General features: G+C 52.8%; 1 long non-coding RNA gene across 1 annotated transcript; it reads left to right on the forward strand.

Annotated features, from left to right (window-relative positions):
- The first annotated feature begins 8897 nt into the window (after positions 1-8897).
- LOC308055854 lies at positions 8898-14583 on the forward strand. The gene is made up of 3 exons (XR_013924624.1): positions 8898-12622; positions 12663-12704; positions 12744-14583. It is a non-coding gene; the product is annotated as an uncharacterized lncRNA (long non-coding RNA).
- The last annotated feature ends 2632 nt before the right edge of the window (positions 14584-17215 follow it).

Below are 17215 nucleotides of genomic sequence, written 5' to 3' on the forward strand. Positions count from 1 at the left end.
AGGAATGTGCCAGAAATGCTCTTTATATAGCCTAGGGACTATCTGCCCAAATGACATGCAGTGGGGAAGAAAAATAAAAAGTGGGGCCACCAGCACTGAAAATCTGCTCTGGAACCACCTCGGCATCACTGGGATGGCGAGGGGGGGTGGGATTTTCCTTGGTTTGGCCATGCCCTGAGTGCCTGCACCCCCTGAGCACCCGTAGTGCCTAGAAAGTCCCTTTGCACCAGCAGAAAACAGCATCTTCTAGTTGCGCTGAGGTTGGCATGAATCGCAAAAGCGAGCCAGCATCTGCCTGACAAACACCACTTAGACACAGCCGGCGGGAGCCCGGGCAAAGCGAGGTGTCAAACTCCGGTTTTTAAAAACCCAGTTCTTTGTCCTGCAGTATGGCAGCAGGGGAAAAAAAAAAAAAGAAAAAAAAAGAAAAGAAAAGAAAAAAAAAAAAAAAGCAAAGCATGGTTTATTCAAGGATTTCTTCTGGTATTGCTCGTGTCTCTCACCTTTCGTAGACTTTCACTCTATCCTCCACACGTCTCTCCCTCGCTGCTCTCACCTCCGTCCTTTCAAGGGAGAGTTCAGTTCTTGCTGCCTACACAGCAAATGCCTGCATGAAACCCTCCTGTTACTGCTCTGGCATTTGATTATCAGTAGAAGATACACAGAGGGAAGAAATATATTGTGCAAATTACTTGATAATGCACAGCAAGCCGGCACCATGACCTTAAAAAATGCCTGTTAACAGGAAGAAATAAAAAAAAAAGAGAGAGAAGAAAAGAGACGAGAAGACTTTGCTGGGAGCCTTGATAGTCTAGGTGGAAAATGGAATCATTTTTTTACGTTTTCCAGCCTGTTTTAACTCTGCCCTCCAGGTCAATAATCTCAGTAACAACCTTTTCCACCAAGAAAATGTTAGAGATCGTTCTGGTCCCCATGGGAATTAAAGTTCAGGTGCCTCTGCGAGGCAGTTCATTGCAGAGCCATTTGCCCAGCAGCCAAAATAATGCCGAAGCACTGGAGGGGGGCAGCGGGGACCCCAGCGAGAGCCCCCAAGGATGTCACCCAGTGGCCCTGTCCAGGGCTGGCACATCCCTGACAGCAGCAGGGATGAGCAGGACAAGGCATCACCTCACAGTGGCATTTTCCATCTGCCTTTTGGTTTTTTCCAGGTTTATTAGCCACCCCCTCCTGCTAAACTTTCCCACCCCAGCTTAGCATGGAGATCAAGTGTTCTCTGGCGGCCAAAAAAGAAAGGGATGGGTTTCCATGGCAACTCCCTTCCCAAATGAGGGTTGTAGTCACCTGTACCACTTGCTCACCAACAGCCCACCAAAAACCATCGCCCTTGGACCGGGCAGAGGGGAGCAGGGTGCCCGGTGCCATGGGAGGGGATGCGCCACTGATGCTCTGAGCAATTGCCCCATCTCCAGCACAGGGGTGGCTTATCCGTGGTGTCTCTGCAAGTAGAGGTGCTGGGGAGACCTGGGGAGAACTGTGCTCCCCAAGGGCTTCCTCTTCCACATGCAAAGCCCAGGGAGCGGTGCCAGCGCTGAGCCAGGAGAGAGAGCAAGGCATTCTTCATGGCAAAGCAGCAGCCAAAAGTTATCATCGGCTCTTTGGGGCCTTCATCCATCTCAGCTGTCTGAGGGACAAGACCTCTTCTAAAAGGAAAAGCATGTTTATAGTAAAGCACTTAGGCGTGTGATTATGTCAGATCCCGCATTCAAATGCCAGCTACCCAGGGAGAGATTGAGGTGACGTGCAGAGGGAGACAGGCCACTGCCACAGCGGCTGTGATGGACAGCCACCAGCACCCCGGCTGCAGACTGCCAGGGTGAGGGATGTGCCAGCTCAAAGCTTTGCCTCTGGGGTGACTCCATCACCTCCTGGACATCTCCCAGCTCATCCCCACCATGCCCAGTGCTGCCAGGGCTTTGTCGCTCTCTCCTCCTCCGTGCCTGGAGCAAGGCAGAGGGGCTCTGCACACTCTTTGCGCACACACACACTTGCACAGGCTCCCGCCAAACACAGCATTGCCTTTTACAGCCTTTTACTTAAAAAATAAAAATGTAACCCAGTTGGGCAGGTTTGCAGCGGTTTCATCAGACGGTTTCCAGCCGGGTTTAGAAGCACGTTGTCAGCTCCAACAAGAGCCCTGTGCCAGAACGTGCTCAAAGCTCCTGTCCCGAGCACGGCCAGACCCCATGACGCCCAGGCACCGCTCTTAACTCCCCATTTTGACCTTTTCAGATCTCTTTGCTCTGCTGTTGCCACCTTCCCATTCCTCCTGCTTTGGGCATCCTGACGGAGAGACCTGTTCGCCCTGGGTGACCCCCTGCTCTCCATCGCAGCTGCACGGCTGGTTGGTGGCTGCAGAGAGCTCCCAGCTCGTGCCAAGCACCGGCTGCTCCTCTGCCAGCACATCACCGCATGCCTTGGCTGCTGGAGAGAAACACGAGGATGCATTTCGCCAGATCCCAGGCTTTGAAGCGAGTCCCTGCCCCACGGGGAGGACAGCAGGGCAGGGAGGGTGGGCAGGCTGTGTGCACCCAGCAGGTACGGCTGGCATGGGAAATGCTGCCTGTGCACATCGCAGCTGCGGCGGGTGTCAGCCCAGATCACATCTGCAGGCACGAAGAAGAAAGCGCTTTTGCACGGTCTCCTTCAGACTGAAGGAGCTCAGCACAGCCTGGCTGCATGCAGGGTCTGGTGCTGATGTCCAGCATGTCCCTTCTGCCACGTCCCCCCAGGATTTTGCGTATTTTATCTCCCTCGTGCTTCAGCCCTTGGTCAGGGGCATCCCCCTGTGCTGTCTTTGTGCAGACGCCAGTGCACGGGCCTGGGGGCTGGGCGCAGGGCAAGGAGATGTGATACACATCTGTCATGGCACTCACAAACTGTAAGGCTGCTCTTTTTTCTCAAAAGGCAGACACATGTCCCCAAGGCTCTGGAAGGGCACAACCTCGTCATCCTCCCCTCCTCCAGAGGCAGAAGGGCACGTCTACAATTAGAACACAAATCGATGCTCTTTGGTGCCATCTTCCACTAGCCTTAATTTAGAGCCACGGTAACACTAATTGAGATTTTGGTGCACTGCTCGGCCCTCGCAGTTTGGATTTATGATGCTTTTCCGGATAATGCCCATTGCCAATTTGAATTTCACCCCGCAGTTTGCATCACACAGCTTACCCTAAAGGCCCCGGTGCAGTGTCAGTATTTAAAGAGATTCAGTGTAACACAACCTGACATTCGTAAGCTGAACTGGAATGTGAATAATGTCTTTCTGGTGCACTACCCCCCCCCCCCCCCCCCTTTTCCTTCCCTCTTTCCCTTTATATATGTTGAGCACTGGGGTGTTTGTCACACCTCAGATCTGTAGGAGAGGGAATGCAACTTCCAGAAACTAGAAATCTCATGGGGGGTGGGGGAAGAGAGGAGGATTGCTCAGATAATTTGCTGAGTGAAATGCCCACACCAACCGAACTGAGCTCCCCCAGCTCTGCCGAGATCATCTCGGCTCTCCACGGGGCTTTTCACCTTGCAAACACCACAGCCGGGTGAGCTGGCCCGTTCCCTTGCAGATCTCAGGCAATATCTTTTGGTGGGTAAGATTGGCACTCGCCAAGAGCAGAGCTGCTCGATAAAGGCAGCGATGGGATGTCATGGCAGAGCTGCGGGTGCCTGAGAGCTGGAGACCGAACCATTGTCCAGAGACGAGGGCGATAACAGCCTTGACATAGAGCTGATATCGTGTCATAAACGCCGTGTCGGGTCGGTGCTGAGTGCCTCTTTGAGGGACCATGGGCAGGGTGTGCTGCAGGGCAGGCTTCAGGTGATACAGTGAATCTGGGGATGAAGTATCAGTGGTCCAGAGCTTCCTCAGCACCCAAAGCCTGTCTAGAACAAGCCTGCAGGAGAGGTCGGTGCTGTGTCCTATTCATCCTTTGGCCAAAGTACAAAGCACTCCGCTTTTCCCTGCAAAATGAGGAGCTGCAGGGAGCACAGGGTAGCATGAAATGGCACATGCAGCTCCGGCTGCAGATGGCACGGGCACCCCGTGCTCCTCCTGCAACCCCAGGGAAGCCTGCGACGCTCTGTGGTGCCTATGGGCTTTGGGCACGGCCAGCTCTGCACAGACCCCCCTTTCACAACAGCAGTAAGGTCTTGGTTCTGCCAGCCCCCAGCCCGGACCCACCGAGTGCCACTGTCCTGCGTGCCCGGAGCATCCCTGCATCCCCAGCCTGCCTCCCTGAGCCAGGAGCGGGGATGCTCCGGGGGTCCCCATGGTGGATGTGGGGAGCGAAGGGCTAAGGGCAAAGGCGGCGTAGCAGCCTGGTTCCCAGCTGCCTTGGCCTGACAGACTCACGTTTATGATCCTTATCTGCTTATGCATTTTTAATCCTGTTTGAAAAAGGCTCTGACAAAGCACCATGCAGCCCTCTCCCCCTGCACCCAGAGGGAAGCGGATCCTGATTGCTCACCGGCTGCGCTGGTGGAGGCCCAAATGCTAACAGAGGACTCCTCCTCCCCACAAATCAGCCCCAAATGGGACGTCAGAGGAAAATCTGCGGGGCAGGAGGGTAATTTTTATTGTCTTTGAACAGCTGTGCGCACAGGCGAGCTATTGGCATGCTGCTCAGGAACACCGGTTTGCTCGCCCCGGTGTGCGATGCCGCTCTGCTCACCAGGGCTGGGGTGGGTCCAGGCTGGTGCTGCAGGGCTGGTGGCGGAGCTGGGGCTCTGCGTGCTGCTCAGCTTGCTGCCTTCAGCGGGACCTTTGCAAAATGGGGCTGGGAGGGACCCGAGCGGCCGCACACTGCATCCTCCTGCATCCCTGAATCATCTCAGCATCCTCATCGCTAGACCCAGCCCCTGCAAACTTTCTCACAGGTGTCCCCAGGTGACATGATGCTCCAGCCAGGACCTGGGTGCAGGGTCCCCTTCCCAGTCCCCTGCATCTCTACCAGGGGACCCAGCGCATTTTCGGTGTACCTGCTGGTTTCAGTGCCCAGCCTCAAAAACCACAGCAAATCCCGATGACCCTTTCACCCGCCAGGAGCTGAGTTAATTAATCACCTCTTCAGAAACCTGGCCTGAACGCACTGGGACCATATGGCCCCTGCTCGGAGCAGCTTGAGCTTCTCAGTGACTGGGAAGTAGTGGAAACCTCGGGAGTAATTAAAAGGAAAGTTGGGTTTGTTCGAACTTCTCCCAGCCACGGTGGCCTCTGCTGTGCTGGCATAATTCAGGCAGGTGACAGGGACCTTGCTGGGTGTCCTTGCTCGGAAGGAGTGTGATGGATCTGGCTTTTACAAGGAACAAAGAGGCCATGATCTGACATCAACATGATGAATTGTCCTTTTTTCTCCCCCAAATGATTACTTGAGAAAACTTTGCAGTCTGTAAATATTTACCAGGGAGACCACTGCTGTCACCTATCCTTTAAGAGCACAAAGGCATTTGTTTTAATAAAGCATCACTTAATTAAGAGCAGCACTGCTCCCTGGCGTGTGGGAATTCATAGGGAAGGGGAGAGGAGAGTTTCCCCAAGCTGGTTGCTGGCCTGCCAGCAGCAAAATAAAGCACCCTGGCTTGCCAAGGTCCAAGCGGAGCAGAAGCAGCCCCAAAACATCCCAGCAGCACCTCATTCCTCTGCTCCAGGTGCTGGCTCCGAGGGCAGGAGCACAGCGGTACCCCTTGTTCACCTGAATTTCAGCCTCTGCCTATAGATGCTTCTGCACTCTAAATAATGTCTCCAGTGAAGTCTGGTCATGGCAATTCAAGCTTGAGGGAGTCACGCAATTGGAAGCAAAAGGGGGTTTGGGACATTTTCCTATGGATGCAGGTGGGGACAGACCCCAAGCAGGCAGCGCGGGAGCCAGGACCTCTCCTGCCTGCAGCTCCCTGGGAGCAGCAGCCCCCTGGGGGTGGGAAGGTCTCACCCAGGGATGGTGGTCAAGGGAGGACAAATCCATCCTGGGTGGCCTTACACTGGGTTAATTTGTCAGAAATACAAAAATAACATCACCAAAGCGACGTCAGGGCTGGGAGAGCGGCCGGAGAGGAGGCAGCAGTGCTGTGCTGTGCCTGCTGTGGGCTGGGTAATTCAGCTGGAAGTCAGCCAGCAAAGGAAGAAAATGTCTTATCTACAGTTTAAAAAAAAATCCGGGAAAAAAAACAACAAACAAATGGAGATATATAGTAGGGGAAGCGAATTTATAAACAGGAGCTTATCAGAAGGCAAAGCAGATAATAAACAGCTCTTCAGATCTAGGTCTCCAGCTCACAGAGGCCAGAAAAGAGAATGGGATTCCTCAGGAAATGGAAAGGGCTGATAAGCGCCCACAGTGACTTAGCAAACATCATTTAAAAAAAAATTTTAAAGGCCAAAAAAACCGCCCGCCTTCTGTCTTCACACGAGAAAATTACCCGCAGCCTCTAAACAGACTTACTGGGTTCCAAATCGGGTGAACTGGGAGAAGGAAAAACTGCCACACCTGCCTCCCAGTAAAGCTGAGCCCAAACACGCTAATTGGAAATTCTCTTTCAAGGTGGCTTCAGAGCAGGAGGGCAGGCTGGCAGGGGCTGCCTGTGTGGGCAGGGGGGCCAGGCAACCCTCCAGACCCCCCTGCCTTCCCCCTGGCTCCCAAGCCCCCTCTCCGAGAGATGCGGTGGCGGCAGGGCTCTGGCTGCATGTGTGATGCAGCATCCTCGTCAAGCCATCACGCACCGTCCTCCCTCCGCTCCTGCATTTAGACCCCTCCCTCCCCAGAAAAATCAACCTGTGGTGAGGCAAAGCATTTTGGCAGCTGCAGCATGCTCGGCTGTCGCAGCCATTCCTTGCTTCCCCATGTTCTTCTCCCTTTCTCCATCTGAGCAGCATCGGCAGCACGAGGATGCAGCCGGAGCCTGGCAGGGATGCTCGGGTCCGGGGTGTGCAGCCCTGTCCGTTTATCCCTACAAGGTTGGCACTCAAGGGGTGAGGAAAGAGGGGTACACCCGGGGAGACCCCAAAATTCCCCCCATAACCATGCAGGGGGCACATCAGGCACCACAGCAGTGCAGCTGGGGTTCTGGTAGAGGAGCTGGGCTCCCCGGCACAGCAACCAGGTTATTTGCAGCCCCCCCTCAGCCCCCCACTAGCTGCTCTGGCTGCTCAGTTCAGAGCCCAGGCTGTCGCCTGCAGAGCTTAGAGCTGATGGGTTTTGTATAATCAGACAATTTTTTTGCTCTCGCTCTTGTAACCTGTGTATTTATTTACAGTCAATTGTTCCCTATTTTCGTTCCATTTATGTACCATCTTGTTTATGATGCTACTTAAATGCCTGGCATAGAGGTAATTATGTCACTGGAAAAGCAAAATGAAAACAAAAGCACACACGTACGCGCACAAAAGGGGAACAAAATGATTTTTCCCTCCTGCATGAGGGATTGTAAAGCTCAGCCTGGACAGGGCCCTTGGCAGGGGTCCTGCGGTGGGCACTGCCGTGTTGTTGGCTGCCTTTGACGTGTTTTGCTGAGTTTTGACTCTCTCCGGGGCAGGAGTGAGAGGGAGCAAAGTGATGGAGAGACCGAATGAAAAGCGCGAATGCTGTGTCAGCATTTGCTGGCTTCACTTCATTGCACGTGTCTAATAACTGAGTTATAGTTTTTCAGTTTGATGAATTCATTTAGTCCCATTCAGCCATTATTCTTATTATTATTTTTGGTAGTCTTATCAAGGGGTGATTCTCTTTAAGCCATTATAATCAAATTTGCAGAGGCAGACCTGAATAAGCAGCCTGCCACCGAGAATTGCAATCCTTCAGACGTGCTGCCAGCACTACAAAGAGCTTCCCAGCCCTGCCAAGGAGCCGAAGAAAAGCTCATTTGCAGCCCACGGCCAGGAGGGATCCAGTGTGGAGCCTGGTGGGATCCTTCCTGGAGCTCCAGCCGGTTGCTGTGGATGCTCTCAGCTCCTCTCCACCAGAAAATGAAGGTAAAACCCAGCCCAGGACATATGGCTTGGCCATACTCCCGCAGCCCCACTCCCGTCCACGTCCCACCCCTCCCATCTTTCCAATGAACGCTACCAATTTGCTAGTCTTTCCTAATCCGAGTTCATTAATCTAATTGCTTGGATGCAATCAGAAGCAAAGGCGCCTGTGCCGAGGCAGAGCGGGGACCCTGCCTGTAGTGACGGGTGCCTCCACCTGCAGCACTTGTAATGGAAGAGAAACGGGCTGCTTGATTATTTATTTATTTTTTTAAGCGTTCATATATTTTACAGTAAATTACCCCAGTTTATGGCACTTTTTTCTTCCTTACATAATTGTTATAAATAACCTTCAAACAACATAAAAGCCATAAACATCGCAAGGGAAGGAAGAGTAAATTATAGAGATTTCAGAGTAGATGAAGGAGAACGAGTGCGTTGATAAGGCAGGGGAGGCTGCCTGAGTTGTTTTGTTTGTTCTTTTTTTTTTTTTCCCCCAAAAAAATTTCTCTCTCTCATATCTCTTCAACAAATACCCAGTTGCAAATAAATATTTCCTTCTCGGGCCATGGGGGATTTGAGAAGCAGCATCCCAAACCGCGCCAATCCGTGCCACTGCCAGCTGGTAAACGCTGAAGTGCAGCACGAAGCCCAGGGGAGCAATTGTGGGGTGGGGGGGTGGGGGGGCACAATGAGAAAGGGACGTTGAATCCCCAGGTCGGATCCCATGGGCAGGATCCCAGGTATCCTGCTGCCCATCGCCCTCTCCTACTGTCATCCCTAAAGCAGCACCCCTGCCGGGGAAATGGGCTTCATCCTCCAGTGAGATGATGGGGCTGGTGGGGCATCTCCACCGCCACGCGCCTCAGCACCCACCCACCTTGCGCCAGGACAGACCCAGGGTCCCTGAGACCCCCCACCAACAGGGAAGGGCCTGCTCAAAGGATGTCTGCAAGGAGCTGATGTTCCCGGAGCGGGTATCAGAGGGAACACAGCGGTGCCGGGAGCTTCTGAGAGCAGAATTCCCCGAGAGCCAGGGCAGAGCGCTCGCAGCCTGAATTATTTAAAACCGGGCTTGTCAAATCACTGCCGAGATCCCTGGCTGTACTCGCTCCCTCCTGCACATGCCCTGCGGCCAGGTTTGAAGGTTTAGCTGCTTGGGTGGTTGTTTTTATCGTTAGCTCTTTCCCTAATGAGAGCCCCTCTCAGGGCTGGGGACAGGCGGAGGCCACAGTCCCTCGGAGGTGACAGGGATGCTTTTGCTAGAGGAGAACGAGCCGCAGAGCTTTGTCCCCAAATGCATCCCTGCTCTGCTGGCGATGGGATGGCCCTCGACAGGTTTTTCCCCCCAAAAAAATCCCTGGCAGAGGGAAATGCTGATTCTGTGCTGGAGAAGAAATGCCCGATCAACCCCCCGAATCGTGGGGACAGGCGATGCCCACGATGCCGGCGCACGCCCAAGGATGGAGATGGGAAGGAGCCGGCAGCTCGCTGAGCCTCCACTGCCCGGCTGAGTCGTGCCGAGGTGGGCACAGAAAATTCCCTGCTCCCGAGGTTTGTGCATCCGTGGAGCCCTTGGAACAGGCACATCTGTGGGGAACGGACTGCTTCCCTCCTGGCTTTTATGCAGGCAGCTCCACTCCTGGGATTTGGAAATAAATATTTGATCTTTAAAGATCATTTTGTTGCTTGTTGCAGTCAACACAGCCAGGTTTTTAGTGTTTGTTTATGGTTTATACCATATGATTCAATAAACCCTGGCTGAGAAACATGTGCATAATTAAGTTTAAAAGGCAGCCTCAACTCCACTCCACTCATTGTTTTTCAAGCCAGGCTTTATGTAACAAATTTTGTTTATTGCTGACACTGATTTCATCCTTCCCTCCCCTTCGCTCATCACATCAAGATCGCTGGGAATTATTTTAAAGATCCAAGGTTTCTAGCAAAGCACCTACGTGGCAGGTTGCACAGGAGTGGAGGAGACGGCAGCGATGGGGCCATCGCACCGTGTCCACGTGCAATCCCTGTCCGTACAAATTAATTAATTTGGGTTTGGGTATTGGATTTGGGTTCTACAAGGGAAAATAAGTGTGAGCTCCGGACCTCCCGTACCCCTGATCGCTTGGGAAATGGTGCTGTTGGGCTGGGGATGCCCTCTGCTACCTGAACCATTGCTTGTCCTGCTCCTCCTGCACTGCCAGCAGCTCTGGCCCGGGGGACTGCAGGATGGGGACCACCCCAGCCTGGCACTGGTGGGTAGGAAAACCCAATCCCAATGTGCCTGAAACCTGTTACCGAGCCGCAGGTTGGTTCTTGCATGGTAAGAACCGATGATTGATGGTCCCTGCTCCGAAACCTGGCACAGCTTTGCAAACCCCCCTTCCCTCTGCTTCCTCCTCCCGCCCCACCAAAGCACCTGGGGTTTTGCCAGCAAAGGACTGACATATTCTCCATCCCAATTCTGGATGGAGTTTTTGAATTAGAAATTATTTTTTTTTTTCCCCTCTATACAAATTATTTTAGTTCAAGGCGTTTCTAGGGCAGTCGGGATCTTAATTACATCTGGACATAGTTTCAGCCATCAAGTGGGGGTGGATTCAAGCCTGTCTCTCTCGACACACATTGTCCCCATCACTGCAACAACCCCTTTTTAAATTTGCTAGTAAATGGAGCCTCACCACTGGTAATTTTTCCTTTAATTAAAAAATACTGTTTTATCAAAAGCAGAAATCAGTCCTGAAAAGGATCTGTTTTAACGAATTCTCCCCTTGTTACAAAAGAAGAGAGATGAAATAATCAGAAAGCTGAACTCTGATGCTTTCAAATTGAGACCTCCAGCTTTTTCAGCTGAGGATGACTTTCCATTTTGAAATGTTAATTGATAGTACGAAGTATTAAAAGCCAGACAGGAAACAAAAAATGTTTCAAATTCTTTGCAGGGAGTTACTTGGTCGACCAAAGAAGCTGCTCTGTTTTCAGTTTCTATCTGCTGAAGAACTTGTGAGATTTCAGTTTTACAACCTTATTTGAGGCAGGAAAAGAAAGTATCAAAATTTGTAGCCGCTGCCTGGGAAAGCAGAGCCCTTCCCCACGCGGGTCCACTAACAACCCACCAGGCAGTAAGGAAACGGTACAATTTTATAGGTGTTTTATATAAACAGCTACACTTATATATAAGTTTTATGTAAGCGTATGGGATTCAGCTCAGATATCAGGGCTTCGTTTAATTAACTGCAACAACACACTTTCTCTTTGCTACCACCTTTCCTTCCAATGCACTGCACTGGGACTGGGAAACGGCTCTTAGTGGGGATGTGCCCACTCCCGTGGTTTTTATCCCACCCATCCCTCAGAAAGCACCACCGTGTCCCCTCAGTCGCTATGTTCCCCACCAGATACACATTTCCCAGGTGAGTTTGTGCTCTGAAGATTTCCGAATCACCCCAAAAACGCTGCGCTCCTCCAGGCACAACTTCCTTGCACGAGTGTCAGGAGAGAGCAGAGGCTGCTCGTGCCTCCTGTAGCCATCGCCTCAGCTCCTGCATCCCTGAATGCAGCAGGGGGACCCCCCGGCCGGGGCTGGACCCCCAGCAGATGCTGGGGAGCTGGGGGGCTCTGCTTCTGGTGCCTCATTTCATACCCCAGCCACCCCACGTGGCTCAGCCGAGCCACTTGCTCCTGTGAGGTTTGCCGGTGGGGAGCGATTACCATAGAAAAAAGCTTTCACTCTGTTTGATCAAACGATTCCTTCTTACAAACCTAACAAGCTCTTCTAAGCATGGCCTTTTTTTTTTTTTTTTTTTTTCCTCCCGCCCCTTTTTTCCAGCACTTCCAGACTCACTAGGGGAAAACTCACTAGGGGAAAGCCAGACGTTTCTGAGCTGGAAGAAGGGTGCCTTTCCCTCCCCGCCTCCTCCGCAGGGTTCGGCTTGGCCTCCGAGCACATCCAGCACACATTGATCATCTGAGTTACCAGGAATAACGTGGAGCTCTTACTCCTTACAGCTCAAAAGTGCCATACAAGCATTAACTAATTAATTGTGTTACAGTGACGTGCTTTTTTTTTTTTTTTTTTTTTTTTTTCCAAGGCATGGAGGAAGGGGGACTCCATCCAAGCTCCTCTCCACCCTCCTCTCATTGCCTCATGCATCCGAAGCTGTCTTTTCTCACGGGCTCGTTTTCTTGGTCTGAGCAGTGGGAGCTGCTCCCCGGGGAGCACCCAGAGCCCCGCGGCACAGCCTGGTTCTGCACGAGGCTGCTCCCACCCAGCAGTGGAGCTGGAGATGCTGGGTGACTGGGAGGTGATGCTGGATGACCAGGAGGAAATGCTGGGTGACTTGGAGGTGCTGGGTGACTGGGAAGTGATGCTGGGTGTCTGGGAGGAGATGCTGAGTGACTGGGAGTTGATGCTGGATGACCAGGAGGAGATGCTGGATGACTGGGAGGTGATGCTGGATGACCAGGAGGAAATGCTGGGTGACTTGGAGGTGCTGGGTGACTGGGAAGTGATGCTGGGTGTCCAGGAGGAGATGCTGGGTGACTGGGAGGTGATGCTGGATGACCGGGAGGATGCTGGGTGACTGGGAGGTGATGCTGGATGACCGGGAGGAGATGCTGGGTGACTGAGAGGTGCTCAGTGACTGGGAGGTGATGCTGGATGACCGGGAGGATGCTGGGTGACTGGGAGGTGATGCTGGATGACCGGGAGGAGATGCTGGGTGACTGAGAGGTGCTCAGTGACTGGGAGGTGATGCTGGGTGACCAGGAGATGAGAGGTGCATCTTGGCTGACCTTAGGCAAATCATCGCATCTTCGGACATTTGGATGTGCCCCTCCAAAGCAGGGAAGACATTTTCCCCTCTCTCTCCTCCTTTCCCTGTGTCCCTCCCTCATCAATCTGAGTTAGAGCCTCCAATATCTATCAAAAAAAAAACCCCCTCTGGCTCTTGCAAGAGAGATGAACTTCAGAGCTTTGGAAAGCATTGCTTTGGTCCCTGGAGGGAGCTCCCAAGCAGCTCCTCCATTGCTGACACTGTCTGAGCAATATTAGCTCTGATTTGCTTTATCTGCTTCATTTCTCCCTCCATAAATGGGTCAAAGTCCTGCAAGAATTTGATGGCCAGGCCAGAAATAGAGCGCAGGTGCTCAGCGTTCGTGTCTAATGCCCTCGCCAGCAGAAAGTCCTTATCCATTCACTTATCTGCTGCTATGAAGACACAGCACAGCTCTCATTTCCCCTTCTCATCCATTCCTCTCTCTACACATCCTCAGAATGAATCCTCGCAAACTCATCTATTTGAATAAGAAATTAAAACCAATGCTAGAAATCCAAATCTACGATAGTCTTAATTAAACAACCCTGTTGCAGTGTTTCTGCAAGGCAATTCCCTGTTAGATATTGAGTTATTTAGCAATTATCGTATCTCATCGATCTCAAAGCTCAGTGATGCTCCCCCCTGCTCTCAGGGAGCGACCGCTGTGCCAGGGCCAGGAGCATCCCTCCCACCGAAGCCCCGCAGTTACCCCCGAGACACCCAGCCCCCCGTCCCCTCCCTGCACTGTCGCTGCCATTTGCAAGGTCATCACGTAAAGACGAGGAACATTTCTGAGCTTCTGGTGGAAAAACACCCTCATTAACACACGTGGCTGTTGCCCTGCAAAACAGGGCACGGGGTGCATCATCATCATTTCCAAAAGCATCCTTGGCAGCAGCTAATGAAGCAGCGATCCCAGAGCCCACTGGTTTGCTTATTAGTCTCATTGTTGGTTTGATTATTATTATTATTATTGTGCTGGTTATGCTAATAAATATTTCAGGAAGCTCAAAAGGGCTACCTCTGACCTGAAGGAGGGGAGGGTGAATGAGGATGCTCCTCTATTTCCAGCCATAAGACAGGCTGGAAAAGGGGTCCGGGGGGTCATGAGGGGCTTGGTGGGGGCCTGCAACCTGGCTGTGCCCCCCCCCTGCAGACACCAGTTTGCTGCAGGTCGTGGCTCTGCCCAGAGCTGGGGAACAAACGTCCAAACTTCAAGAAAAAATTGCAGACAAATGTCAAGAGTGTGGAGGGGAATACTCCAAGTAGATGAATTATTCAGCTCCCGAGCTGCCAAGTGAACATTATCAGCTAATGATCTGTAATTATTAATAAATAATTTAAGCTTTAATAGCTAGGAAATGAAATGCTTAATTGCATCATAACATAATTAATGGAATTAGCTACTATGAATAAAATGAGTTGTGGAGTTTTTTAAGTAAAAATCTTATTTCATCACAATGCTGTTGGTTATTTTTGTTCAAGTTAAACACTAGTGAAGATGCAGGAGAGGGAGAGGAGGAGAGCCGGGGGGGAGCTGCAGGACCCTAAGACAGAGACCAGGTCTTTGCAATAATATGGAAAATCAGGACATGGGACTGAATAAAACTTTGTAAGAGCACAGACCTCAAAACATTACGTCTACAAGAAAAAAAAATATCTATTTCTGGGGTAAAAATACAAGTCCAGCCAAGCCTTCATCCACAGTGCAGGACGGGAGGAACAGTGCATGCACCGATTCTGCGGGTGGGAGCTGGGCTGAATCAGCACGAGGTGCTGGCTGGTTCCACCCCACCACCACCACAGCTGTCCCCACGGCTGTCCCCACAGCCACCAAGACACCACAGCTTTCCCTACAGCCACCACAGCTGTCCCCAGAGCCACCACGGCTGTCCTGACAGCCACCAAGCCAACCCAGCTTTCCCCACAGCCACCACGGTTGTCCCCACAGCTTTCCCCACAGCCACCACAGCTGTCCCCAAGGCTGTCCCCACAGCACCAAGCCACCACGGCTTTCCCCACAGCCACCATGGCTGTCCCCAGAGCCACCATGGCTGTCCCCACAGCCACCAAACCCCCACGGCTGTCCCCACAGCCACCACAGCTGTCCCGAGAGCCACCACGGCTGTTCTGACAACCACCAAGCCACCACAGATTTCCCCACAGCCACCACGGCTGTCCCCACAGCCACCACAGCTGTCCCCACAGCTGTTCCCACAGCCACCATGGCTGTCCCCAGAGCCACCACGGCTGTCCCCACAACCACCAAGCCACCACAGCTTTCCCCACAGCCACCACGGCTGTCCCCACAGCTGTCCCCACAGCCACCATGGCTGTCCCCACAGCCACCAAACCCCCACGGCTGTCCCCACAGCCACCACAGCTGTCCCGAGAGCCACCACGGCTGTTCTGACAACCACCAAGCCACCACAGATTTCCCCACAGCCACCACGGTTGTCCCCACAGCCACCACAGCTGTCCCCACAGCTGTTCCCACAGCCACCATGGCTGTCCCCAGAGCCACCACGGCTGTCCCCACAACCACCAAGCCACCACAGCTTTCCCCACAGCCACCACGGCTGTCCCCACAGCTGTCCCCACAGCCACCATGGCTGTCCCCAGAGCCACCACGGCTGTCCCCACAACCACCAAGCCACCACAGCTTTCCCCACAGCCACCACGATTGTCCCCACAGCCACCACGGCTGTCCCCACAGCTGTTCCCACAGCCACCAAGCCACCACAGATTTCCCCACAGCCACCACGGCTGTCCCCACAGCTGTTCCCACAGCCACCAAGCCACCACAGATTTCCCCACAGCCACCATGGCTGTCCCCAGAGCCACCACGGCTGTCCCCACAGCCACCAAGCCACCACGGCTTTCCCCACAGCCACCATGGCTGTCCCCAGAGCCACCATGGCTGTGCCCACAGCCACCAAACCCCCACGGCTGTCCCCACCCCACAGCCACCACAGCTGTCCCGAGAGCCACCACGGCTGTTCCGACAACCACCAAGCCACCACAGCTTTCCCCACAGCCACCACGGTTGTCCCCACAACCACCACAGCTGTCCCCACGGCTGTTCCCACAGCCACCAAGCCACCACAGATTTCCCCACAGCCACCATGGCTGTCCCCACAGCTGTCCCCACAGCCACCATGGCTGTCCCCAGAGCCACCACGGCTGTCCCCACAGCCACCAAGCCACCACGGCTTTCCCCACAGCCACCATGGCTGTCCCCAGAGCCACCATGGCTGTCCCCACAGCCACCACAGCTGTCCCGAGAGCCACCACGGCTGTTCCGACAACCACCAAGCCACCACAGCTTTCCCCACAGCCACCACGGTTGTCCCCACAGCCACCACGGCTGTCCCCACGGCTGTTCCCACAGCCACCATGGCTGTCCCCAGAGCCACCACGGCTGTCCCCACAGCCACCAAACCACCACAGCTTTCCCCACAGCCACCATGGCTGTCCCCACAGCCACCACGGCTGTCCCCACAGCCACCAAACCACCACGGCTGTCCCCACAGCCACTGCGTGGGCGTTAACAAGTGTTAATAAAAGCAAGGCCACCATGCGTGACCCATTCAAAGGGCTTTTTATTAGGCAATCATATATTTTCATTAGTTATGGTGATGAAGCACTTGGGTTTTATGGGGTGTTTTAGTGTTTCATTTCACTGTGTTTCCTGATTCCCCCCGCTAACATTTCAGGGTGACATGGACCATTTTCCCCCCTTGCTGAAACAGAGCCTTTTCGGCAATAGGATGGCCATAAACGGAGGTAGCTCACATCTGCTGGCGGAGGGAAGCAGCCCATTAAAGCCTGGGAATTCAATTCCAAAACCTGTTCATAATTAATATACCTTATAATGCACAAAAAACCACCCAAATGTTACTACAAGATAATTGTTTAAGTGATGTAGGGATGAGTTAAACGCCTTGCTGGGCATTTAACATCCTGCTGCACGGCTGGTTTGCACCAGCCCTGCTGCCATCGCCCAAAAAAGCAAACTACCCATAATTTCTGAGCCCAGATCTTGGCAGATGCAGACTGATGGGTTTAATCGCCCCCCCCCAGAGCTGAAAATATTTATACTATTGCTGATTTACACCAGCTGCAAGCTTAATCCTCTCTGTGTAGACCTCAACAGCTATGCATAGACATCTCCCTGCAGGTCATGGTTTGCTAATACAGACCTAGGTTACCAGCCCCTCTTCCAGATCTGAAATCAAATTATTTCTCTGGCTTTGAGCTGCTGGAAGAAAAGTAGAAGAAGAAGAAGAAGAAGAAGAAAAAAAAAAAAAAAAAAAAAAAGCAGAAAATCTCGCAAGCAGCCAAACTGAGGAAAAATTGCAAGCTCTCGAAGAGTGACAGTTTGCAGAGCGTTGCCAAGCTTAATCGTCACCATTAAGCAATTATT

Source organism: Falco punctatus (genome assembly GCF_963210335.1).
Source record: "Falco punctatus genome assembly, chromosome: 20".
Classification (NCBI taxonomy): Eukaryota; Metazoa; Chordata; class Aves; order Falconiformes; family Falconidae; genus Falco; species Falco punctatus.